The following is a 27,370-nucleotide window of genomic DNA, read 5'->3' on the forward strand; positions in this document are numbered from 1 at the left end:
GTCCTTTGTTATCGCATAAAGGGCGTAATTTTTAACAATGCCATCTTGCAGATAATTAAGGACAATTAGCTGAAAGGCAAGATCTTCACCCCCCTGCTGATTCTCTCCCTTAAGTCCAATTGAGAAAAAAAATGTTGTGTTTCTGGTCAACATTCACAACCACTTGTTTAACCCTTTCAGTGCGGGAACCGAATTTTGAAGGCCTTTGCAAACAGTTTTCTGATAGTATTCTTTGAAAAAAATCGAAGAAGCTGCTAATTTTAGAAATTCAGCAGACAACATTTTAGCAGACGATAAATTTCCCAGCATGCAAAGGGTTAATGCCGAACCATATCCTGTTTTGGAATTTAACAGATTATAAAATAGATCTGAGACCTTAACACAAAACAGTCATCTTTCTTGTGACCTCATAGACCATTACTTTTTGGTGTAATGGATATCGTGTCCGCCTAGTGATGGAGAGGTCACCTGTTCTTTCCCCACTGTGGGAGCGTTCTTTAGATCTCCCCCAAAGACACTATGTACTGGTTCTAGGCCCAGGTAATGGACTCTAGAGCAATTCAATTAAGTAGTTGGTGCTTCTTATTCAATCAAGCTGAAATAAATAAGTTTAAACTAAACTAACTGTCATTATCCTCCTTTTTTTTCTTCAGGTAAAATTATATAATAGAAAGGATTGTGATGATAATAACATACTTTGCTAATTGAAAACTAAAAGGTCAGTCTTCACGCTAACTATAAGCCCGACAGCCCGGGTCTGGTGAAATGTTATTCGGGCTACTAGTAATTAATAATTTATATAGTCGGGCTATTGGATTTTTTAGCTGTTTCGAATAAAGCATAATAATTCGGGCTAGTGGTTCAAACATATTACCGTGAAGACTGTAAAAGGTGATCATTTTTCTTAATAAAGGAAAATTTCATGTAATTCATTCAAATTTAAAACAATCAATAATTTACCAAAAAGATAATTAAAAGACTTTAACAACATTTTGACAAACTGACTCTATATTTTTCGGTCCTGGTACCAAAACAGATTTTGTATGCCCTCAGTCCAATTACATCTCGTTTTGATTGTGAAGGTTGAATCTTCTAAATAGAATATTTTAATAGACAAAATTACGGGACTTAAAAGGATAATTGAAAAACAAGCAGAGCTTTTCAATTCATTTTCATTGTTATTTTCAATTAACTAAAAAATTTCAATTAACTTAAATATTTAAATGCGGCACATTGTCTGCTTCCAAATGGAAGAAAGACTCAGGAATGCACCTAAAAATAATGCTTTCAGTGCCAGTATACAACAGAATGCAAATAGTTATCCAATTGTTTAACCCTTTGCATGCTGGGAAATTTGTCATCTGCTAAAATGTCGTCTGCTGAATTAATAAAATTAGCATTTTCTTTTATTTTTTTCAAAGAATACTATCAGAATAGCAAACAGTTTGGATCCTGATGAGACGCCACGTTCTGTGGCGTCTCATCTGGATCCAAACTGTTTGCAAATGCCTTTAAAATTCGGTGCCAGCGCTGAAAGGTTTAAAATAATAGCGGGTTAAAAATTAGGAGCAAGTTTATTAGCAAACATTTATGTAAAATGTTCCAGTCATGAGGCATAAGTTTCTGAAATAACAATGTTCAGAGAAAACTTTGTTAGCTATTAACGAGTCTGAATCTTTTTTGAACATTTAATGTTCCGAACCTCCACAGCATAATGGTATAAATTTGTGAAATTGAAAGACATGTTAGAAACACGGCCACAGCAAGCACAGTCAAAATACCACAGCAAGCAGTCAAAATACCAAAGTGGTCAATTTATTCAACACTAATGGAATTTCCAATTCAAGCATAAATTCAAACAAGTCTTGTTGGCCCTGAATGCAGGTATCAATTACCAGGGACACAATTGGCACCTTGTGACAGCCTGCAATTGTCGCTGGCAGCAGATCCTGTTTGATGATCATGGTAATTTGACATGTTTTACCAGGCTTGCCTTGGTGATTAGAGCCTCTCAAAGAGAGAATGGTGAAAGGCTTGCGGGTGACAAACTGATTGATTGAATTTAAAGACTGACAGTGTCCTGAATGTCCCTGCCTGAAATTTCTGTGAGGATCTATGGTGCGATTCTAACAGGATGTAATATAAATTGTCTGGCTTCCAATCCACATGTACTCTTTTAGTCTAAGAATTCATGGTTGGTTTTCTCTTGGAATTTAGTGAATCAATGTTATTCAGACCAAGCAGTTCTTTGACAAACTGTTTTAGAAGAATATTTATTCATATGCTAATAACAATTATTCTACTTTACTCTTTAGTCTTTTAAAACTAGATGTTTCACATACACATATGCCTCATAACAAATGTTTGTACATGGTCAAAAGTAATGTCATGAACATACATTTTTAGGGTCAATGTTTCCTTATATTTAGTACAGTGCCAGTAAAGGTGCTGTTGAGCCAGTCTGAGCCTCATGTCTTCAGCCAGGGACAAGTATGGAGAATTGCAGAGAAGCTCATGACTCAGTTCCTAGTGTGCTGGCAGTAAATCTGACAAACATCTGATCAATTTGTTGTGGCCTAAGTAATAACTAAAAAAGACAACCAAAAGTATATTTTAAAGGAAAAAATAATTATTGAGAAAAAACCTCTTTCATCAAAATTTATATCAAATAACAAAAAAGTGGATGATTCTTTCCTTGAGCCAAAGAACAGTGTTTTTTTTCACCGGTTTTGGTACTGGGGCCGGATCCCTTTGGATTGGGAAAATTCGCGGCGTTTTGACTAAAAGTGGGAGTTGTTATTTTGCTAAAAAAATGCTTCAAAATTGAGGATACAAGTGTGCCCAGTATTATATTTACTAAGGTTGAACTTATATGGATGGGAAATAAATAAAATATTGTGATCTATAAAAAAAAAAAAAAATCTTTTTGAAACCTTCCATTGGGTATTTTTAGCTCCCATTTGGGAAAAAAATATACTTTTTCCATTGGGAATGGGTCCGGTTACCGGACCCGATTTTTAATGAAAAAAACACTGTAGATCAAATGTTAAGTCTCAACAAGTTTTAAAATCCTTTTTTCAAATGATTGAGTTTTGATAAGTTCATACTAGTTTTGAAAATGTGTGGTTATTCAGAAGATTTTGTGGTATGCAATGTCTGTTAAATACATCCTTACAAGTTTTGAGAATTTGCCCCGTATGCTAATTAATTGCAAAAATCTTTTTTTCTTACGTGCTAACACACAATAGAATTTTCATATTAACGAAATGAGCTCCACAAATTTATGCTTGAAGAGCTTAATCAATTTTTATAGGTCTCTTTATATGTTAATCAAATACATCAATTCTATAACAAGAATTAATTTTACACTGATTTTAACTATTCAAGGGAAAATTCTCATTAGCAGACTTTATCCAAACTACATATTGTATATCATTTAACTCAAGAGTTCTGATTTATTAATCTTTTCAGACTTCCAACTGTCATAATGACCCCACAAAGGTCTATTTAACTTCAGAAATTACTTTACTGAATAGGTGAATGAAATCTCACCTTTGAAGCTGAATGTGTCGATGTTCTGTTCTCAATGAACTCATGCTTCCTAATAAGTATCGGTACTCAAAGCCAATGTATGACCATAAGTCTACTTGTATTCTTATCAATGTATTAATCACAAATAATCAATCAATCAATCACCATTCTCGAAATTAAATTGTAACATCAATCAAGTTTCGTTAGCATTCTAGTCCGACAGCTACATTTATAAAAATTGTGTTCAGATAAATATTGTGTAGACAACACAATACATTTCTCCACAATGTGTTTCAATCAGATAACTTTAAAAAAATTATACTTTTACACCTTCTTACCTATGATTTGCTTTCATCTTACATTATTTTGGTGACAAAGCCACACAAAATGGACTACCCACATCTTGATGTCAGCCAATAAATGACAAAGACTAATCAAATATGATTATTTTTTTTACTTGAGTTTGACAATTTTATGATTTATAATGTCAGCTTACCACATCAGATTCAACTATTTTCTATTTGTTTAAAAAACTCTATGACAGGTAAAATAAAAAACAATGCATAACCTATGAATCATGCAACTTTTACCTGTATACAACTGAAATACAATGACAAATTATGGTAGAAGAATAAAAAAAAAACAGTGTTAAGCATTAAAGGCTGGGGATTTTAGTTTGGAACTTGCTTTTCATCAACAACTCCATCACATTAAACTTTCATTTCAGGATAAACAAGCAAATTCGTTTAATTGACATCCCCCGCCAATATGCTTCTGGACACAAAAGTGTTAAATTTGACACTCAAAAAAGCATTTTTTCAAGATACAAAGGGCCATAACTCCGCTATTAACAGATGGTGTACAATGCCATTTGGCGTGCATCATCCTCTTATTCATATATATACACATACCAAGTTTCATGAAATCGGTCAAAGCACTTCCAAGATATGGCTCTGGACACACAAAAAAGCATTTTTTCAAGATAAAAAGGGCCATAACTCCGTTATTAACAGATGGTGTACAATGCCATTTGGCATGCATCATCCCCTTATCCATATATATACTCATACCATATTCTCTTATTCATATATATACTCATACCAAGTTTCATGAAATCGGCAAAGCACTTCCAAGATATGGCTCCGGACACACAAAAAAAGCATTTTTTCAAGATAAAAAGGGCCATAACTCCGTTATTAACAGATGGTGTACAATGCCATTTGGCGCGCATCATCCCCTTATCCATAAATATACTCATACCATTTAGTTAAAATGAAATCCGCCAAAGAACTTCAAAGATATGGCTCCGGACAGACGGAAAGATGGACGGAAAGATGGAAGGACAGACGGACTACGCTAAAACAATATCCCTCCGTCTATGGCGGGGGATAAAAAACAACAAACATAAGTCTTGCGCTTTAAGTTATTTTACCACCGATTATTTTGTAGGAAGTTTGGCTTGTCTTCATAATCTTGAAATCTTTACAATGTTATTATGCATGAGTAACATGGATAATAAAATTTCATTCTCCTTTTGTTTACTGGTTGAATGCTAATAAAATACAATTTTTTATCAAATTTAGTGGAAGGCATAATGTTCCCTTTAGTCCTCTTTTAAATATTTTTTGGTCGTCCCTTATTATTTTATATGCATGACATTAAACTTGTTGAGAATAACTTGTAAAACATTTTACTAGCTTGAATTTGAACATTATCATGTGAATTGAAGTTGAACATGATCATTTATCAATTTTTGCAATGTTGTAATGCAAATTGAATAATGGGGACTTGAAAATGTTTTGACGTTTATGTCATTTTAAGTGACAAAAATATTAGCTTAAAAAGTGTTAACTTTGATATAAACATGTTCATTTTTACAGTGAAATTAAACGTTTCACAAGTATTAAAATCAATACCTATTAAAATATGTATCCAATGGAAATAAATTGTTTTTAGTGGACATGTCTCAATCTTAAGACTTCAGAAGATGAAATGGTCTGACTAGGCTATCAAATTATTTAACACCACCAGAATGTTGACAGTGCCAACTAATTTCCTAATAAGTCTTTGCTGTTTCTGACAGGAAGTATTGAGACATTTTCTTTTACAACAAAATTAGATTGCTATTAGCGAGACTAATACCACCCATTCCCTTAATAACCATCAGTTGTGAGCATTAAGACAAATCTGAGGAAATTAAATTTCCTACCCTGTCCGTCACCATTTGAAAGGAATGGATTAAAAAACAAACCATCACATGTATTATCTTTTTGTCCTAAAGTAAAAAGTATAACACTGGACTTAAATTTATGCCTAAACTAATATTCTCAGCATGAAACAATATGTGTCAAATAATATCACAACTGGGCTATTTCAGAGCCATTACCTTACATAGCAAAGGCTAATACAAGTGTCACCTCTATAGAAAATCAAGTGTACAGTTTTCAAAAAATGTTCACCAATCTTTGCTAGAGCACAATAAATAATGATTAAAATAACATACAACAAGTCACTCCAATAATAATAATGAGTCAAACAAACCCAGCTTCTGAAAAAACGCCCTGTAATTTTAAATATTTGATTTCACTATTTTGCTAATGGCAATCCAATTGTTCATAAAACACATAAATGTAATGATATAAATCAAGGTTTTTTTCTACATGGTCATTTTATAAAGCCTAAGCTCAAAAGCTCTTAGTCATAACCAAAGAAAATGAAACCACATTTGTTTATTTTAAAAGTATGTTGCTAAAATATTTCAATTAAAACACCTTAGTATATCAAAATGAATAAGGTAAAAACTATTACATCCTCTAACATATTTTTTGATACCAAATGATGAAGGCAATTATGAACATTACACATTCAATGGTGTACCTTATTTGTTGGTATACAAGGGGAGAGAAATCATATTAGAATAAGTATAAAGAGCCACAATCATTCATTATACTTTAAGCCTCCTTTTGTACATTTTGTTCTTTTGTTCATATATTGTATGTTTATGTTTAATTTGCTGAATTGTTTGTGTTTCAAAATGCAGAAGTTAAAAATTATCATTGTTGTATTTTATATATTTTACTAAGATACCTGTTTTATGATTCATTTGTTAAAGCACTTTTGTCATCTGTATAAAAATGGATAATCTAAAATTAATCTCATACAACTGTAGGGGCCTAAATAACACTAAAAAACGTAGAGATGTCTTTGATTTTCTTTAAATAAAACAAGCGCATATTTATTGTCTCCAAGACTGTCATTTTACTCCTGATATGAACAATAAAATATATTCAGAGTGGGATGGAGAATGTTATTTTAGTTGTGGGCAATCATATTTTAGAGGTATTTGCCTTTTGTTTATAAAGAACTTACCAATCACAGTAAATAAAATTGAAAATGACTCTGTTGGAAACTACTTACTTTTAGATTTGACATATATGACAAACAGTTTTACCTTATGTACATTATATGGGCCGAATAAAGATACACCAACTTTTTTTACAGACCTCTTTAAAAAAATAACAGTTTTAATACTGATAAATATATAATATGTGGGGACTTTAAGTGTGTTTTAGATGTCAACTTAGATTATCAAAATTACACATCCATTTAAAATAATATAAATGCAAGAAAAACACTGCAATCTATTATAAGAGATAACAATATAATTGATACTTTCAGATATCTAAATGGCACTATCCAACAATATACATGGAGACGCTTAACACCATAACATCAGGCTAGACTTGATTTTTTCCTTATACCCCAGTCACACTAGGCCACGTTCTCACTACGTCCTCAAAAATATGCCAGGACGCAGTGCGAACTTGTACAACATAGCGAGGACGCAGTAGACACGGCTTAGCGCGTGGTACGGTTTTCATGGACGTGAAGGACGTGGGTGATCTTTGAACATGTTCAAAATTAACGTGGCGAGGACATGGTCAAATTAGGACGTGGTAAGAACTTGGTAAGGTCGTAGTAATGACGTATCTCAAACCTAGTAAGAACCTCATTTACGCAATACACGCGTAGTGCAGACGTGGACCAGTGTGTGACGTTCACATCAGGTTGTCTCTAGATTGTCACTACATTCTTGCTATGCCCATCGGGTTCTCACTACGACCCTTCCACACTAGTGTTGCGACAATGATACGTCCCTACTACGTTTCAAAAGACTGCATTAGGTTCTTTGTACGTTCTACCAGTGCTTATCACGTCTAAGGTACTTTTGCCACAGGCTCTAGCCACAATCATGTCACGTACTGGTGGTCGAGTGGATTCATTTCCCTTTCACATCCATTTCAATATAGAATGGACAACCAAGAACTTCTCCAGCATGTTGCTGTATTGGCTGGACAACAGGCTCTTCTCGATGGACAGGTCGCACTATTGCTTGTGAGAAGGAGAAGGCGGAGAAGAAAAAGAAGACAGTCCAGGTCTTGCTGTCAGCAGAAAAAAGGCTGCAATGGCCATTATGACCGACTTATGGCAGATTTAAGAATAGAAGATCAGCAGTCATTCTTCAATTTTCTTAGAATGCCTCCTGAAATGTTTGATGAGCTTCTCAACCGAGTTGGTCCAATATGTCAGAAGCCAGACAGGAAAGCGCTGGACCCAGGTCTGAAACTCGCGATAAGTTTACAACACTTGGCATCTGGCGACAAGTAATCGTCCTTGCAGTACGCCTTTAGAGTTGCTAGGAACACAATATCTTTGTTTATTCCTGAAGTGTGCCGGGCAATCGTTGACGAATATAAGGACGATGCCATATCATGCCCAACATCACAAATCGAATGGCACACTATTGCGGAAGAGTTTCAGACAGTGGAATGTGCCACTCGCCTGTGGAGCAATTGATGGCAAACATGTGGCTATCAGATGCCCAAATAACACTGACTCATTGTGTCAAAATTACAATTGCTTCTTTTCCGTGGTTCTTCTGGCTTTGGTGGACACCGATTATAAGTTTGTGTGGACAGATATTGGTGCATACGGGTCCATGTCTGACTCTCAGATATACAAAGAGTCCGCATTGAAGGAGTGTTTGGAAAATGGAACAATCGGATTCCCAGATTCAGACCCAATACAAGTAACTAATGAGGATCAGGATATGCCATATTTTATTTTGGGTGATGACGCTTTTGGACAACGAACCCATGAAACCATACTACCACCGAGGACTTTCGAAGCAAGAGTTGATAACCAACTATAGCATTTCAAGAGAGAGACGTGTAATAGAGAACGCTTTTGGTATACTGGCACAGAGATGATTGATATTATTGACCATAATGATGCAAGGACCTGACATAGTGTGAACTGTACTCGAGGCGTGCATATGCCTTCATAATCTAATGAGAAAAAAGTATCCCGTTACACAGAATGCCCAAATTGACTCGGAGGATGATCCACATAATGTAGTACCAGGCCTCTGGAGAGCCAATGCAAACATGCATGAAGTTGAAGCAATCAGCGGACCTAACAGAGATACTGTAGCAGGAAAGAGGCAACGGGAGTATCCGAAGTTGTACTTCAACAGTTTAAGCAGGATCGTTGCAATGGCAAGAACATATGGTAACAAAACAATAAAGTTGGCTAAGCGTTTTGGACCTACTAAGACTGATAACTAAATGTGGTCCTGGTTTAACTTATGATTGCATTTGACATTATGTGATGTGTATTATTTACTTTGTATTGGTAATTCAATTATGGTTTGTTAAATTGGTTATGTAATTAAATTTGCATTAATATGTACGACTTATTGTTTAAAATCTTAACGTGGTACCAGCCTGAATACACGCGCAATGAGAACATAGTTGGAACGTGTTGGACGCAGTAAGAACTTAGCGCAAACGTAGTATGAGGGTAGCAGAAACCTGAAAAATGCATTTTTTACAAGTTTTATCCCGTCCTCGTTACGTCCTACGGCATTTTCAGGACGCAGCGCAGTCTTCATGACCATGGCCTAGTGTGACGGGGCCTTAACTTCAAATAATCTGTCATCCAAAATTCGAAAATCTACTATTGATTCATTTTATAAGTCAGATTATTCCATCATCGACCTAGTAATAATTTTTAAGGATATTGCACATGGAAAAAGGCTATGGAAATTCATCAATTCACTTTTAAAGGGATCTTTTCACGGTTTAATGAATTGACAAAATTGAAAAAAGTTGTTTCAGATTTGCAAAGTTTTGTTTTAGTTATGATATTTGTGAGGAAACAGTATTACTGAACATTTACCATAGTCCAATATAGCCATTATATTAATCTTTTGACGATTTGAAAACCTAAAAATTATAAAGCGTTGCAACGCAAAATGATTGAATAATTTGGAGAGTTCTGTTGTTGTCGTTTAAATTTACGAAACTACGAAGATTGCTTATGTAAGGTATAAAATACTTAACTGTGTATTCTCGGTGGAATAGCCGAGAGGGCTAATGCGTTTTTACTTCAGACTAACTCCAGGACTCCGGGGGTCACTGGTTCGAGCCCTGGTACCGGCTACTTTTTTTTCCTTTTTAAAATTTTATTCTTGATTTTTTACTGGAGCTTTTAAGATCCAATTTTTACATTTATCAATATAAAGCATTTAATGACAAACTTCAAAATATGCCAAAATCTGTGAAAAGGCCACTTTAAGGATATTGACTTTTTAAATTGCATTAATACTTTGATAGAAAAAACTAAACTACAGTACTGTATACCTATCTACAACATAGAAAACATAGAAAATATCCACAATACACTGCAACGCCGATATATCACGGTTGTTGGGATCCAAAGATCGCGAGCGCGATATATCCGGCGCGCAATATAATTCGAGAAATGTCTTAACTAAATTGTATTGCGGTTAGTTTGTCAAATTTCCCCAATGTTTTCATTTTATATACGGCAATGCTAATTGCAAACCAATTCTACAATAAACTAATTTTTCATAACTACATATGTATCTGTATTTATCATTAAAACCAAAATGTAAATTATATTTTTCATTTTCTTGTACGATCGCTCGCGAAACAGTTCAAAACAAAAATTCTTGCCTTAAAAAAACGTCTAAAATATAATTGTGCATAGATTTGAATTTACCCTTATAAAAATTCCTAATGAAGGAACTGAAACAGCGTAACGGTAACGATACAGCGTGTTTGAATTATATTTTATTAAGAGGAAATGTCAATGCCACATAATTCGCGAGATACTGCGGTACTTTAGTTGAAATTTACAACGAAACTTTTAATGGAAATTAAATTATCTCAATGTTGTACCCGCTACGAAACTTTTATTTACAAATAAATACACCCACGCCAATTTTCACGGGCTTTTTATTAGAACAAAGAAATTCATGACCAGTACCGAAATTAAACGATTTATATACCAGTAAACTGCCATTATTACCTTTGAAATGACACTAATTGGTTATTTGTTAAGTGTTAAAAACAACCCCAGCCGTGTGTACACAACACTGTCACTTATCGACTGTTTTTCACGCTTCACTGCGTGCCATAGTAAGCCGCGACATATAGGGTGTTAATACTTGCTAGAACCGGTTTTTTTGCTTAAGTTAGCGAATTCTCAGATTAAAACATGACATTTTTGGGAGCCATAGCCAAAGCACGATATATTGGACAGCGCGATAAAACGGTCCGCGATAAATCGGCGTTGCGGTGTAGCAACATATAATTTGTTATCAACGACCAATTATTTCTGGAAACATTACTTATGGAAATAAGAGGAAAAGCTATTTCATTTTCATCATATAAAGCTAAACAGTACAAAAACCATGAATCAATTTTAATTAAGAAAATTGATATACAGTCCAACCTGTCCATAAAGACCACTCAAGGGATTTGGTCGTTGTGGTCTTTGTTCACAGGTGGTCTTTATTCGCAGGGTCAATCGAAACTTTGCAAAATATGCTAGTAGTTTTTTAACAGGTACCTTATCTATGTATGTGCTTTATTGTTTAAATGTTTGAATACTTATGCATGTATAATGAAATAATGAATTGAAAACACAGTTTTGTTTTACATTTGTATATTTATTACATATTGTATTTCTATTCCCTGATGTTTTTATTATTTATTTATTTTAACATATACTGTATAAATAACTATTGACATACATGTATACGTACATGTACATGTAATTCTACAAAATACAAAGTACAAAATACACATAACATAGCAAACATGTATACATGAAATACATGAATCACATGAATCACTACTACACAACCAGTAAAGTTGACAATAATGGACAATAAATGAGATCTGATATTTATATAAGACTGAAAACTTAAAGCTAGCCTTAAAGTCCAAATATCCTAACTCACACGCAAACTTCAAGGCTTTCTCCTGGATCATTGGTCCAGACACAGGCAAGAGACTTGCACTTGCGTCAACAAACCACTAATGCACTGACGCGAATTCCGACTCACGCTTTGGGTGTTTACTTTCACAGTTTACGTTTTCCTCGAATTCGTCCATAATCTCAAGTTAACGCTTTAAAATGCTCTGAATTTGAGTTTTTCCTACACCAAAATCACTAGCCACTCGTCTACAACTGTGTCCTTAACCTAACAAACTAATGACCTTAACGCGTTCTTCCAACGTCAAGAACTTACGTTTGGAAGCCATGATAGTTAACTTGAACTGACAATTTACTTTTCTATAATCTACGAACGTCTTACGGAGAAATTTAAGAAGAGAATGACTTTCAAAATGTTTGTCTTTAATAGGCATCGTAAATGATATGAACCGTTAATTTCCTTAATGAGTTTATGAAAGCCCCAAATTTGTCTTTTATATTTTCGGCAATTAGTACATTAATCGCGAGTCACTTAAATACAAAGGCAAATTTTTACACTTTTGACAAACTGTCAAATGCATAAAAGAAGCAGGCGACTACCAATTAGCAATGCATGTTAAATAAACAAACAACTGCTATCGAGTGCAATAAACTGTCACTTGCCAATATCTCCATAGCGACCGACGAGTCCACTGGTAAGATGTGAATCACGTGACCAGCAGCGTCCTGGCGGCCATTTTGTTTTTTGAAAGTTGCGAAATCGTTGATTTTTATGATTGCAGTGGTCGTTGTAAGCTATCAAAATGGAGATTTGGGAATGTGAAAGGGTGGTCGTTGGTCTTTGTTCACAGGTGGGCTTTATTCGCAGGTTCAATATATAGTGAAATCGTTCGGGAGGAAATTGGTGTGGTCATTATTGACTGTTGGTCGCTATTAACAGGCGGTCGCTCGGGCAGGTTGGACTGTACTTCAAAAATCCTTAACTGAAACTAATTCAGACCAGTTACGTGAGCTAAAAAATGAATTAGAAACTGTGAGGGAAAATAAACTTAAAGGGTCTCTTATTCGCTCTAGAGCTAAATGGATAGAAGATGGAGAAAAACCACTAAATACTTTTGCTCACTCGAATCTAATCATTACACAAACAAGTCGATACCTTTATTGAATTAGAAAACAGGGCTAAGTTAACAGAGCAAAACGATATTTTAAAAGAAGCTGTTTCATTCTATCAAACATTATACAATAAAAATGACAACGAAATAAAATACAATATTAATGCTGATCTATGAAATAATAATATACATAAATTGAATAAAATGCAATCTGACTCATTAGAAGGACTGCTTAATATTGAAGAAGTATCAATAACACTTAAAAATATGAAACATGATAAAAGTCCAGGTTCTGATGGATTCACTGCGGAATTCTTTAAGGTATTTTGGAGTAAGTTAGGCCACTTCATAGTGAGAAGTCTTAATTATGCTTTTATTACAAATTCCTTGTCCGTAACACAAAAACATGGAATTATTACAAGAAAACAAGCCGAGATGTTACCTGAAAAACTTACAACCATTGACATTATTAAATGTTGTTTACAAATTAGCATCAAGTTCCATTTCAAATAGATTAAAGACAGTACTTGATATTTTAATCTCCACAGATCAAACAGGTTTCATTAAAGGTCAATTTATTGGTGAAAACACCAGATTTCTTTATGATATCTTCAAATATGCTGAAGATAATAATTTACCTGGGTTACTTATGACGATTGACTTTGAAAAAGCGTTCGATACCTTGTCTTTCAAGTTTATAGAAACAACTTTTAGTTTTTTAGCTCATCTATTTTTTGAAAAAAAATTATGAGCTATTTTCATCACCTTGGCGTCGGCGTTGGCGTCCGGTTAAGTTTTGCGTTTAGGTCCACTTTTCTCAGAAAGTATCAATGCCATTGCATTCAAACTTGGTACACTTACTTACTATCATGAGGGGACTGGGCAGGCAAAGTTAGATAACTCTGGCATGCATTTTGACAGAATTATGTGCCCTTTTTATACTTAGAAAATTGAAAATTCTGTTTAAGTTTTGTGTTTAGTTCCATTTTATTCCTTAAGTATCAAAGCTATTGCTTTCATACTTGCAACACTTACTAACTATCATAAGGGAACTGTACAGGCAAAGTTATGTAACTCTGACTGGCATTTTGACAGAATTATGTGCCCTTTTTATATTTAAAATTGAAAATTTGGTTAAGTTTTGTGTTTAGGTCCACTTTATTCCTACAGTATTAAAGCTATTGCTTTCATACTTGCAACACTTGTTAACTATCATAAGGGGACTGTGCAGGGAAAGTTATGTAACTCTGACTGGCATTTGGACGGAATTATGGGCCCTTTATACTTAGAAAATTGAAAATTTTGTGTTTTGGTCCACTTTACCCCTAAAGTATCATAGATATTGCTTTCATACTTGGAACACTCGCAAACTATCATAAGGGTACAGTAAAAGGACAAGTTGCATAACTCTGGTTGTCATTTTTACGGAATTATGGCCCTGTTTTGACTTAGTAACTTAGAATATATGGTTAAATTATGTGTTTCGATCCACTTTACTTCTAAAGTATCAAGGCAAGTTGAATTTTATCTTGACCTTTGAATGACCTTGACTCTCAAGGTAAAATTATTAAATTTTGCTAAAATTGCCATAATTTCTTTATTTATGATTAGATTTGATTGATACTTTGACAAAACTACTCTTACCTGACATACCACAATAACCTCCACCCAAACCATGCCCTGTGCCCTCACCCCCCTCCCCCCCTTGAATCCCCCCCCCCCCTAATGTTTTTTTTTTTTTTTTTTTTTTAAGACCATCTTACAAATGACCACCACACTCTCACACTATACCCACCCCCACCCCACCCACCCCCAAATAGTTTTATTTTGAAACGGTTTAAAAACACAAAAAAATATTTTTATTATTTTATTTTTGAAATACCGTCCAAATGTAATAAATGTCCACACCCCCACACTATACATCCTCTTCATTTGTGATTGAAATTGAGAGTCCCTTCACCTTTAGAAAGAAATTAGATGAGCGGTCTGCACCCGCAAGGCGGTGCTCTTGTTCAATTTTGGACCAATGTTTCAAAAATGGATATTTGTGTTCTTGCATAATACCATGGCCTCCATACAAATAAATGGATTCTTGTCAGATACTTTTTGTATAGAAAGGGGATGTCGTCAAGGAGACCCAATCAGTGCTTACATTTTTATTATCTGTGCAGAAATTCTTGCTATTAAAATAAGGGAAAGCAAAGAAATTAAAGGTATAACTATAAATGACTTACAATATAAGATATATCACAATACCTGGATGATACATCTTTATTTCTGGACTGATCGGAATCATCTCTTAACTGTACATTAGATATGCTTCATGAATTTTCATTATACTCTGGAATTAACATAAACTATGAAAAAACTAACTTAATTTGGATAGGCTCTATGAAATATAGTACTAGATCGATAAAAACTAAATACAAACTGACATGGGAAGCTACTACCTTCAAAGTTCTTGGGATCGTGTTTGATATCAATTTAGATAAAATGGTAATGTCAAATTTTGAAAACAAAATCGAAAGTATTAAAAGATCAATAAGTCATTGGAATCGCAGAAACATTACTCCTCTAGGAAAGATAACCATTGTCAAATTATTGTTTCTACCTTTACTTACTCATCCATTTGTATCATTACCAACACCAAGCATAGACACCATGAAAACTATAAATCAACACTTTTATGACTTCATTTGGGCAGGACCAAGCAAAATTAAAAAAACAGTAATTGTTAAGGATTATAACGAAGGTGGGTTAAATATGGTAGATATATGTTATTTTGAACATTATATGAAAATAAAATGGCTTAAGAGAATAGTGTCAGGCGAAGTAAATTGTTATTCACTGGCTAGATCGTTAATAGATTTTAAATAGAGAATAATAGGTTAGTGTTGATTATAGATCAGGTTTATCATGCGAGGCTTAGAAAACAAAAAGCACGAGCCTTGGCGAGTGCTTTTTCGTTTTCGTGCCGAGCATGATAAACCTGATCTATAATCAACACTAACCTATTATTCTATTTATCCCACTTTTTATTCAGTAAACTATTTTTATTTAAACAAAATAAGTTTTCATGAGTGTTTGTCGTACTTTGATAATGACTGTAGTGTAACCAAGGTCAGTGTATTACTCCGCGTTCCAAAAATAACCGCTGATCAAATAAGCATTTTTTTTTAATCAGAATATCGTTCTGTAACAAAGTGTTGAGCGTTATTTATTACAATTTTAATCATATTGAATTGCAAATCTTTAAGTTTTATGATATCAATATGGCATTAAGTTGTTATACACAAGGAACTACATTTGTTTACAACGTAGCCTAACACCACACACAATTCACTTTCGATATCAAACTATCGAGTCGATCATGAGGTGCACAATATTTCCTTCTTTGTTATAATATGTGGTTATTTCGTGACAAAATAACAAAGATTACTTGGATTTAAGCTAATTATATACATTAACATTTTGAATGTTGAAAGTGGCACCAAAGAATTGTGAGGCAAAGTTGTTCGAACTAGAGAAAGACATTTGCAAGTGAAGTGACTGGGTGGGGCGAACATCAAGATCAACTTGTTCGACGGTAGACATCAGTTGTCTAGGCTGCATTTCGGCCATAGTTTCAGTGCGTGAAGGTGAACAAGAGGAATCTGTTGGATTGTTACATTTACTGGACTGAGCAAGAATGAACACTTTTGCTGCTGTTCAACAGATATGTTGGAATAATTGGTTATGGACTGGACATTTTTGTGCCCTGTTATGGCCATGGTTTCAGTGGGTGGAATGTTTGCATTTCGAAGTTTTTGGACCAGGAATTTGCGAACTGAGTGGTTCGTTATTCTCTTGTGCTTGAGAAAGCCGGCGTCTTTTGCCATGGCCTTCAGCATCTGACCTAACTTGTTGACACCCAATTGTTGACGCAAGAATCACCGGGATACAGTGTCATTTGTGCGTATTGCCAGGTAGAAAAGATGCTTTAAAGAAAAATCAGATGGACGCATATCCGAGTACATCTTGTAAATGAACACAGGATTTCTTGGTACAGACGATTGTTTTCTACGGTCAAAGGGGAGCAACTCGAACTGACTTCTTCAAAGGGGAGCAACAACAACAGAACCTATTTGCATAGTGTTAAATTTACCTAATACTAGGTTTTAATGACAATAAATGACAAAAAACTCGTTTTTTGCTACTTTCCTTTGTTTTAAGGTCATTAAGATTGACAAACATTTGAGATTGTTTTTATTATTGATGCACTTGGCAAATACAGGTGACGAGGTGCGTGGGAAAAAGTAGTCCCGGTTCGGCAGTTGATGACGTCATTTCGTGCCATTGATTATAGCCTTGCCGTTGATTATAGATGAAATTTAATCAACGGGGCTTTAATCAACCGATTTCGCTGTAAAAGTGGGATAAAATAGTTTTCAATACTGGTAAAATGTATGCCGAAAAAATATGCTTGCACTTAAAAAATAATTTTTGGCTTGATTTTTTGAAAAACTATATATTGTATATTGAAAAGCTGCCGATATTGAAGTGTGATGATATTCTGGATATGCCTCTTTTTTATAATCATAATTTTAAAATTTGCAATATCTATATCTATATTAAATGTCTATATGAAAGAGGTATTCGGTTTGTGAGAGACATAATGGTAGAAAGAAACTGCTTTATTTCCAAAGAATCTTTGGATACACAAGTTGGAACAAACGTAAACTTCCTATTGTACCAAGAATTAATAAACATAATAAAGAAATACATTGACAATTTTGAAGACCTGCTAAATTTTGACAAAAACACTCAAGGACCTATATTACCAACTTACATAAAAAAAAAATATTAACCAGCCCTAAAGAAGAGAAATATATTTTAAAACATTAATTAAAAACCAGATGTGTTTGTGAAACACAATGTCCCCCTATATGAGGTTTGACCTTGAAGGATGGCCTTGACCTTGACCCTTCACCACTCAAAATGTGCAGCTCCTTGAGATACACACGCATTTCAAATATAAAATTGCTAGCTTCAATATTGCAGAAATGACATTCAGCGATTTTCCTCCTTCTTTATAAAGTACCGGTAAACGGCACTTTCCCAATTACGAAAAAAATACAAATTTCCCAATTGCTGTCCTTAAATTCCCAATTAAAGGTAAAAAAAAAAAAAATTTTTTTTTTTCTTAAGCAACATTTAGTTAGTTTCCCTTTGCAGCTCTATAGCTTGAACCTAGGTTTATATAATATCGACAGCTTGAAAACACTTGGTTATCTATTTTAAAGTATTTGGAAGCAAAAAATCAAATACACCAATTTCCCAATTTGAGGTTTTCACGACTCGATTTTTCCCAATTTTGAGGTTTTCACGACTCGATTTTTCCCAATTGGACTGGTACGGGTACTTTTCCCAATTGGACAAGGAAAATCGCTGACATTACATGAGCAATTTTGACCCATATATTTGACCTTGAAGGATGACCTTGACCTTGACCTTTCACCACTCAAAATGTGCAACTCCATGAGATACACATGCATGCCAAATATCAAGTTTCTATCTTCAATATTGCAAAAGTATTCATAAAATAAGTGATTTGGGCCAAATATATTTGACCTCTGACCTTAAAGGATGACCTTGACCTTGACCTTTCACCACTCAAAAGGTGCAGCTCCATGAGATACACATGCATGCCAAATATCAAGTTGCTATCTTCAATATTGCAAAAGAATTCATAACATAAGCAATTTTGGCCACATATATTTGACCTCTGACCTTGAAGGATGACCTTGACCTTGACCTTTCACCACTCTAAATGTGCAGCTTCTTGACCTTGAAGGATGACCTTGTCCTTGACCTTTCACCACTCAAAATGTGCAGCTCCATGAGATACACATGCATGCCAAATATCAAGTTGCTATCTTCAATATTGCAAAAGTATTCATAAAATAAGCGATTTGGGCCACATATATTTGACCTCTGACCTTGAAGGATGACCTTGACCTTTCACCACTTAAAATGTGCAGCTTCATGAGATACACATGCATGCCAAATATCAAGTTGCTATCTTCAATATTGCAAAAGTATTCATAAAATAAGTGATTTGGGCCACATATATTTGACCTCTGACCTTGAAGGATGACCTTGACCTTTCACCACTCAAAATGTGCAGCTCTATGAGATACACATGCATGCCAAATATGAAGTTGCTATCTTCAATATTGCAAAAGATTTCATAAAATGAGCGATTTTTGCCACATATATTTGACCTCTGACCTTGAAGGATGACCTTGACCTTGACCTTTCACCACTCAAAATCTGCAGCTTCAGATACACATGCATGCCAAATATGAAGTTGCTATCTTCAATATAGCAAAAGTTATTGCAAAATGTTAAAGTTGGCGCAAACCAACCAACAGACCAACCAACCAACCAACAGACCAACCCAGCAACAGACAGGGCAAAAACAATATGTCCCCCACTACTATAGTGGGGGACATAACAATGACATTCCAGCTTGTAATACTAAATGGAATTCAGAATTTTTAAAATATTGAATGGAAAAAAGTACATGCACTTGTATTCAATATAACTAAAGAAACTTATATCAGATGGCTCCAGTTCAGAATAGTCCACAGAATATTGGGGACAAAATCCTGAATGTTCAAAATGAAAATTGTTGCTAATAATTTATGTACATTCTGTAATTTGGAAGTTGAAAATATAATGCACTTGTTCTGGTACTGTCCACATACCCAGGAAATTATTCAATTTGTTGTTGATATTGTTCGTAGAAGTAGACCAAGCATACATACTCACATTACATGTCAGGATCTAGTACTTGGAATTATTAATTCGTATTCGGATACAGTATGATTCGTCAATTTTAATTTATTTTCGACGTTCTTTATAACATTTTTATAGAATGACGATACACATGCGGTGATACTGATGGTATGGTTTATAATATTTCGCATTGTAGTCACCAGAAATTGCAACTAGAAATACTACAAAAAAAGTACAATAAGCTAGGTCACGGGGGTGTCCCCCATAGGGACTCAGCCCTTAATCCCCGTTGGGATCCTGCGGTCCCAGACCCCTAGCTTAATTTTCCATATTTCAAATTTGGGTCAATTGACACCCCTGGAATAAAGAAAACAAATATGTATCCATACAACTTATCGACTTAGGAAAACAACGAACACTTAGTATTAATGGAGCATCTGAGTTGTTGCCGTTGATGTTTCGGTCCTATGAATCCCAGTCCGGTACTGCAAGTTATCTAAGACTACCGCACCGGATGTCCTGTGGACTTAAAATATTTTTGGGAATGTCTGTGGGTTAGGCCAAAAAAAAAAATAGTCTTGGTTCAGGGAACATGGCCAGAAAAATGTAAGAGGGTAGGTAGGTTTTTTCTTTTTTTTTTTTTTTTTTTTTACCAGACGACTGATTTCAGGGTGAAAAAGGGTCAGTTAATGCACCCATGATTGTTTAAACACTGACCAAATGAATAACATTGCACATGTGGTATTTAGTCGTTGTATATTATTCAATATTCCTAGCTCTTTATGCACTTCTTCAGGGCTAGCGCTGGCCCAAAATTTCTTTGAGCCAAACATTTTTTGTTTGTCTGTCTGTGATAGTGTGACCTTCATATTCAAAAGTGAAGACGCCATCTTTATCAGTCTCTGGTGTTTGGGGTGTGACCTTCAGAATTTTTTTCATCATGAGACCTGACCTAGTCTCCGACAGGTGCTCAAGAGTCTGAATAGTGGCTGTCAAAAGAAGGGTAACCTCAGAATAGCACAAGTCTTTCTTCTGGTACATTTTTTGATAAAATGGCAATGGGTTTGAGCGCATCGCACAGGAAGTGAGCAGTGTACATAAATTTGAATGTTGCCATTGGTTTGTACAGGCTAAGGGCCTCACAGTACATTGATTTTGATTCATTATCAAAGCGAAGCCAATTGTTGTCAAGTTTCCATGACTCTTGGAATGCTCTAGTGTTTTGTGTTTTATTTTTTTTTTGTTATGACTCTTTCGTCCAACGACGCTTTAAGGTTAAAGACGCCATGTTAACGACTGTAGAGACAAAGTGGTTACTTCCATGTTTATAGTAGACTAGATGAATGACTCTTCCTATGTGTTAAAAATTCAAAACTTTAATTACAATTAAACCGCGCGTGTTTTTCACATTTTCATTTGATTAAAATACGCTGCTGTCAGTTAGCATAGTGTGCGAGTAAAACAAAGAAATTAATTAATTATCATCTTTCCATTTTGATCGGAAATTGGCAGAAAGTTGTAACATCATCGACATAGAACTAATTATTTAATTATCACTTTTAAATTCAGATCAATAGACAGCTTGGCAATAATTAAATTATTGTCACGCTTCTTTTCATTTTTAATCTTTAATAATACGACATTTGCGACCGGCCGCTATTTTGTTTGCAGACGACAATATTAACTGTGTATTCAAAGTGCACAGTGTCTGCGCATGAATGACCGAATATTACTCCATAGCTCCACCCATTTTTACATTTTATTCAACAACGTCATTTCATGTGTAAGCGAGCTCAATGTTGATTGGCCAGCTAGCATGCGCACTTCAATAACAATAAGGTCAAGCGATGTCTCGTATACAGGTGCAGACCGGTTTTTGTTCACTGCTCAAATTGCGAACACTTTCATTGAAACAAAGAGAAAAATATAGAAACCCAATCCAGGTTTAAATGGTGGCTGTTTTCAATGAAATTTTACGAGATTTTAGCATTTTCACCATCAGATTTTTTTCCATGGACCAAAAAAATCGTTAGGGTCGGGGGCAAAAAATAGGGTCGGTCGGGTTCCCTGAACCAAGACTATTTTTTTTTTGGCCTTAATAAAAATGCAAATAAATTATGAAGGAGTATTAGCCCAATTGAAGTGTTAGTTTTAAGCGTCTAAAGTTTTGATTGAGAGTGATTGTATGTTGTTTAAAACAAATATTTCATAGAACATTTTAATTAAGATAAGTTGTGCTAAGCCTGTGGTTGTTTAAATATTAATTGTGTTTGTGTGATACTTATTCAAAAATAAGGTTTTCTTATCTTTTGGTGTTTCTTTCAATGAGAATTAGCCCACCAACCATATCAAAAGTGATTTACAATAGCAGCCACTTTGACCACTTAAAATGATTTGTTGCTGTACAAACATTATGAATTATAAATGTGCCTGTAACACTAACTAAAAATTAAATTGAATAGCTTATCTTAGGACAAGATTGCCTAACACTATAACATATCTACACATATGTTTGTTTCTCCTGAAAAAGATGTTAATTCAATATATTAACTTTACGAATGTCGAACGAATATATGTTTCTACAATATCAATACAAATTATACTGCAGTATTTTTAATCAGTAAATAATAGTTAATATCCCAACAAACTGTTGGGATGTAGATGATGACATGTATATATAAAATAAATAACCACCCATACTTGCTTTGTTCTGCAAAACAATATTACATTTTAGAAAAAATTCCACTAACAGTGTGTATCCTATGCAAAAAAAGTGTACAGTTGTCAAAAAGGTTAGGTAAGAATTCATTATCCCCACGCTTTTTGAAAAAAAGGTGGGGATATTGTGGTTATCTCCGCCGTCCGTCCGTCTGTCTGTCTGTCCGTCCGTCCTGGCCACTATCTCCTCCTACACTAAAAGCACTAGAACCTTGAAACTTACACACATGGTAGCTATGAACATATGTGCGACCCTGCACTATTTGGAATTTTGATCTGACCCCTGGGTCAAAAGTTATAGCGGTTGGGGTGGGGCCGCGTCAGAAATTATCACTCATTTTTTTAGGTTATTTTACATTTACTTCTTTATTTCTACACCGATTCACTTCAAATTGATACTGGACCTCTCTTATGACAATACGGTCAATCTCAACCATGCATGGCCCCATTCCCAACCCTGGGGCGCCCCGCCCACATAGGCCACACCCACCAAAAATTTCCATTTACTATAATTTTTTCATTTCTACACGGATTCACTTCAAATTGATACTGAACTTTTGTTATGACATTAGGGTCAATCTCAACTATGCATGGTCCCAATCCCAACCCTGGGGCGCCCGCCCACATTGGCCACACCCACCAAAAAATTCCATTTACTATAATTTTTTAATTTCTACACGGATTCACTTCAAATTGATACTGAACTTCTCTTATGACATTAGGGTCAATCTCAACTATGCATGGCCCCATAACCAACCCTGGGGCCCCGCCCACATAGACCACACCCACCCAAAATTGCCTTTACTATAATTTCTTCATTTCTACACCGATTCACTTCAAATTGATACTGAACTTCTCTTATGACAATACGGTCAATCTCAACTATGCATGGCACAATTACCAACCCTGGGGCGCCCTGCCCACATATGTCACACCCACCCAAAATTGCCTTTTACTATAACTTCTTCATTTCTACACCAATTCACTTCTAATTGATTTTGAACTTCTCTTATGATAATACGGTCAATCTCAGCTATGCATGGCCCCATTACCAACCCTGGGGCACACCTAGGTCAAACATTCGGCGTGGGGATACGCGTCGGCCTCTGCCGCGCCATTTCTAGTTATTTTATAACTTTAAACGAAGGACAAAAAGTCTTGAAAACCTTGACAATATAGGCTGTACCACCAAGACAGACATTCCCAAAAGTGCCGGACCGTCGGACTTGACCAACGTTTTTAAGACATGTCCGATTGAAAATGCTATTTTGCCGGTCCGAATGTCCAGTAAATAACAAAGAGCAGAAATTAATTCATTTCATAGAATATAAATCTGAAAATAAATGAGAGCTTTAAAGAAATATGAGCAGTAAAAAATACGTCTGATTTTTGTTAACATTCATAAAAAAAGTGTATGCGCATGCACAACAAATACTTCCGAACAAATATGTCATTAGTTTTTACAGTTAAACGAAAGCACTTTCTGCAACCAGGGCCCTCTCTTGCCGCCAGGTGAAGCCATCCACATCCCTCATGAGGGGGAATTTTGCGTCGTTTTGGGCGAAAAGGCGAATTTTAGAAGATCTTTTCACCAACTATTCAACACCTTAAATTGCTATATTTTAGTGTGATTTACATAAATATACATTTAATCAAAGGTTAGTAGCACGATACCAGCTGGCAACATAGGTATAAAAGTTAAAAAAAAAAAGAAAGGGGAAAAAAGTATACTTTTTTCATGGGGGAAGGCGAAGATATTCGGCGGTAAAAAGTGCAAAACGAGAGCCCTGGCAACTCAGATTGTTGTAATGGGGGCATTAACCGTTTGTTCAGATTAAATTTACGCTTATCAGTGCATTTTTATTGATGTATATATCTTTGTGGCCAGTTTATTGACATGTGTAGTATAATTGAGTTCATTCTGAGTTGTCATATAATTTTGCGACTGTGAAATAGTTGTCAATGCAATTTCGTAATACCAATCAATTGTTGTTTGCTTTTAAAAGTTAATCTGTTTAATTATGTTATTGATATCCCAGTGGTCATGTGTTCTGTTGTTTTAGATACTGCATAAATTCCTTACAAGTATAAATGTGATTTTTTGTGTAAACATAATGATAATTTATTTACATTCTTCAGTCACTGCCACAGTCACTTAAATATTCCTATCAGCAATTCTCTTTTCTTAATGCGGGGGGAAAAGGCCTAGCATTCAATTTCAGGGGGGGGGACTTAACATTTTTGGAAATTTCAGTCGGAGACGTGATGTTTTGGTCCTATAAATCCCAGTCTGATCCTGCAAGTTTTGTATGTCAACAGGACATTCGACTAAAAATAATTTTGGGAATGTCTGCAAGAGGTATTTATCGTGTAAAAGCTAGACTAAAATGACATGCAAACTGTAGAAGGAGCCGGATTCTTTAGATATAACTTTAAAATACTGGCAATAACTCCATACAAAAATAACGCAACCGGCGGTTGAACCGCGACAACTTGTAAATTTCATAACTTGATAAGTGAAAATAAAAAGCATCAACAATTTATACTTAGTAATATATAAAAGCAACTTATTTGCATATTTTATTATTTACTTTTGTACTGTCATAAGTATAAAATGTTCACCTGTCAAAAAGTTTATGGACTCTTAATTTTGATTTTCCCACGTCTCACACTTGTAAACGACTTCCGAAAGGACTCTATTTTCAAAACATGCAAATAATTAATCGATTTTGAGTAGGTTAAACCATACCAATATTCCGGTACAAGATCTTCAATTACTTCATTCGCCTAGCAGAGTTGTCGTTCGTGCCTCAACATACATGAATGTAATGAACCGCAGTGTAAGAGAGTGCAATTACTTCAAAGGTAATCAAATGATATTTAAAGAGCATTACATAACTTTGAGACAAACACTTGCAACAAGAATGACACAATAATTAAAGAGCTCTTATTTTTCAGAGCATAACGTTTATTTAAATTGCGTATTGGTAATAACAGATATGCATGTGCATCCGTAGTATCGACCCTCTTAATGAATACATCTAAATACAGTTATTCTTGAAGATAATTTTTTTAACACACATGTTTTATATGTCCAACTTTACGAAAATGTGTATTCTTGGTCATAACAACAAAAACTGCACTAAAATCGGCCATATTTTGACAGAATATCGGCTAGACTTAGTTCCCTGTTGTAAACTGAATCATGTACAAAGTTTCTCATAATATCGACCCTTCTGATTGGTTGCACACGTTTGTAACTATGCGCATGTGATTGTTCTACAAATAGTTATTTAATGGAAAATCCAAACCCTTGCTTTAGTTGTTCTTAAAAAAAAAGTTCACAAATAAGCGGCTGATAAAACATTTTATAAACCTTAAAACTTCGAAAAATTGAAAAAAAGACTGACATGCACTTTTTGGGGTCTTTTTCTTTTAAGTCACGATACAATGAGGAGGATCGATAATATGAGTATAAGGTTAATATGTAATGTTCGGGTACACATGCATTGACGCAATTTAAACCATGTTCAATATGTACATATCAGCTGTCTGAAGATAGGAGCTAACATAGCTGTATGATTTCCATAGATACTTCGGTAAACTCGAAGAAGCCATCATAATTTGGCTAAGGCATTTGACACTGACCCACACTAGTAAACTTGACAGTTAGTGTATCGATGGGCCAATGTATACAATACTCAGAGGCATTCTTATCAACCACCACATTCAAGTTGTTCTATTCAGGGAGAACTCAACATCTATCCGTATTGACTCGGGAGTCCCTCAAGTGCCGTCCTTGGCCCACCCTTTTTGTGCCATATCATCGACCTTCCTGAAAGAGTCAAGTAACAAGTTGGACCAATCACCGACGATTGCCTTCTATACAGGCTTATAAGAACCATAAAAGATCACATAGCCCTCTAAAAAGAGCGGAACGCGTTTAAAACCTGGGTATCTTCATTTGGGGAATGTGATTTAACGCAGATATATGTTACACACTTAGTATCAAAAATCGCTTTTCACGCTAAACGAACATGATAAGCATATCTTCCAACACGTTGAAGAAAACCCATACCTGCGTGTTACCTTCTCATCCAACTTGAATTAGGACACTCACATCACCAATATATTAAAGAAAGCTTGGATTTATATGAAGACACCTTAAAAACTATCCGATTGCCTGCAGCGAAACGACGTACTTAGCCCTAGTAAGATCCACCAGTGAGTACAATCAGTAGTATGAGGCCCACAGCTTGCCAAGCATATCGACAAAATTGAGAGGATCCAGAGACAAGCAGCCATATTTATCACTGGGTATAACCATACATGCAATGAAGGCTGAATTACATGCATGTTTAATAAATTGGAACTACGTATCCCGCAGGACAGACGCAAGCTGTCAAAATAAAATAGGTGCTGGGGGGGGGAGGTGCCAGCATTTCTGTGTCATGATATATCGATCAGCACCAGTAAGTATTAAACGCAAAGTTAACTCTAACTATTCGGGAAACCCAAGTGACTAACAGTTCGAAGTGTTAAAAAATTACTATGTATAACTCAGAAATTCAAAATCTCATTTTTGTCTAGAACTGTATTGAACTGAAACTTGTGTTGTATACGCTACCACCGTCAACGGTTTCAGGACTGCTCTCAATAATCCACAGGTGGACTAAACTTTCTACGTCCATTTGCGACATATGCCATTCAAGGCCCTGCAAAGTACAGATCCAGACAACCTCCCATTTTCCAAAACGTGAAAGTTTTGATTACACATCATTATTAAAACTTCTATATTTGGCCAATTAATCATAATACTTATTTTTTCTATTCATGCGTTGTATATACGCATTCAAACCAACTTTCTTAAAATTTCGTCTTTTATTTACGCGTGCGTTTAATTCCAATCCGATTTGTAGGGT

General features: G+C 35.0%; 1 protein-coding gene across 8 annotated transcripts in view; it reads right to left on the bottom strand.

The window, feature by feature from the left end:
• Positions 1-25,145, bottom strand: part of LOC127873643 (nephrin-like) — a 169,757-nt gene extending 144,612 nt beyond the window's left edge. For 5 of the 8 annotated variants that reach the window (XM_052417622.1, XM_052417631.1, XM_052417612.1 and 2 more), the window contains exon 1: positions 25,071-25,145. The gene's annotated coding sequence lies outside the window, so the exon portion shown is untranslated. Of the gene's footprint in view, positions 1-25,039 lie in introns of all 8 variants that reach the window. The other 3 variants (XM_052417569.1, XM_052417577.1, XM_052417561.1) reach the window with 3 other exon arrangements.
• Between the last annotated feature and the right edge of the window lie 2,225 nt (positions 25,146-27,370).

The sequence above is a fragment of the Dreissena polymorpha genome, chromosome 1 (genome assembly GCF_020536995.1).
Source record: "Dreissena polymorpha isolate Duluth1 chromosome 1, UMN_Dpol_1.0, whole genome shotgun sequence".
Lineage (NCBI taxonomy): Eukaryota > Metazoa > Mollusca > Bivalvia > Myida > Dreissenidae > Dreissena > Dreissena polymorpha.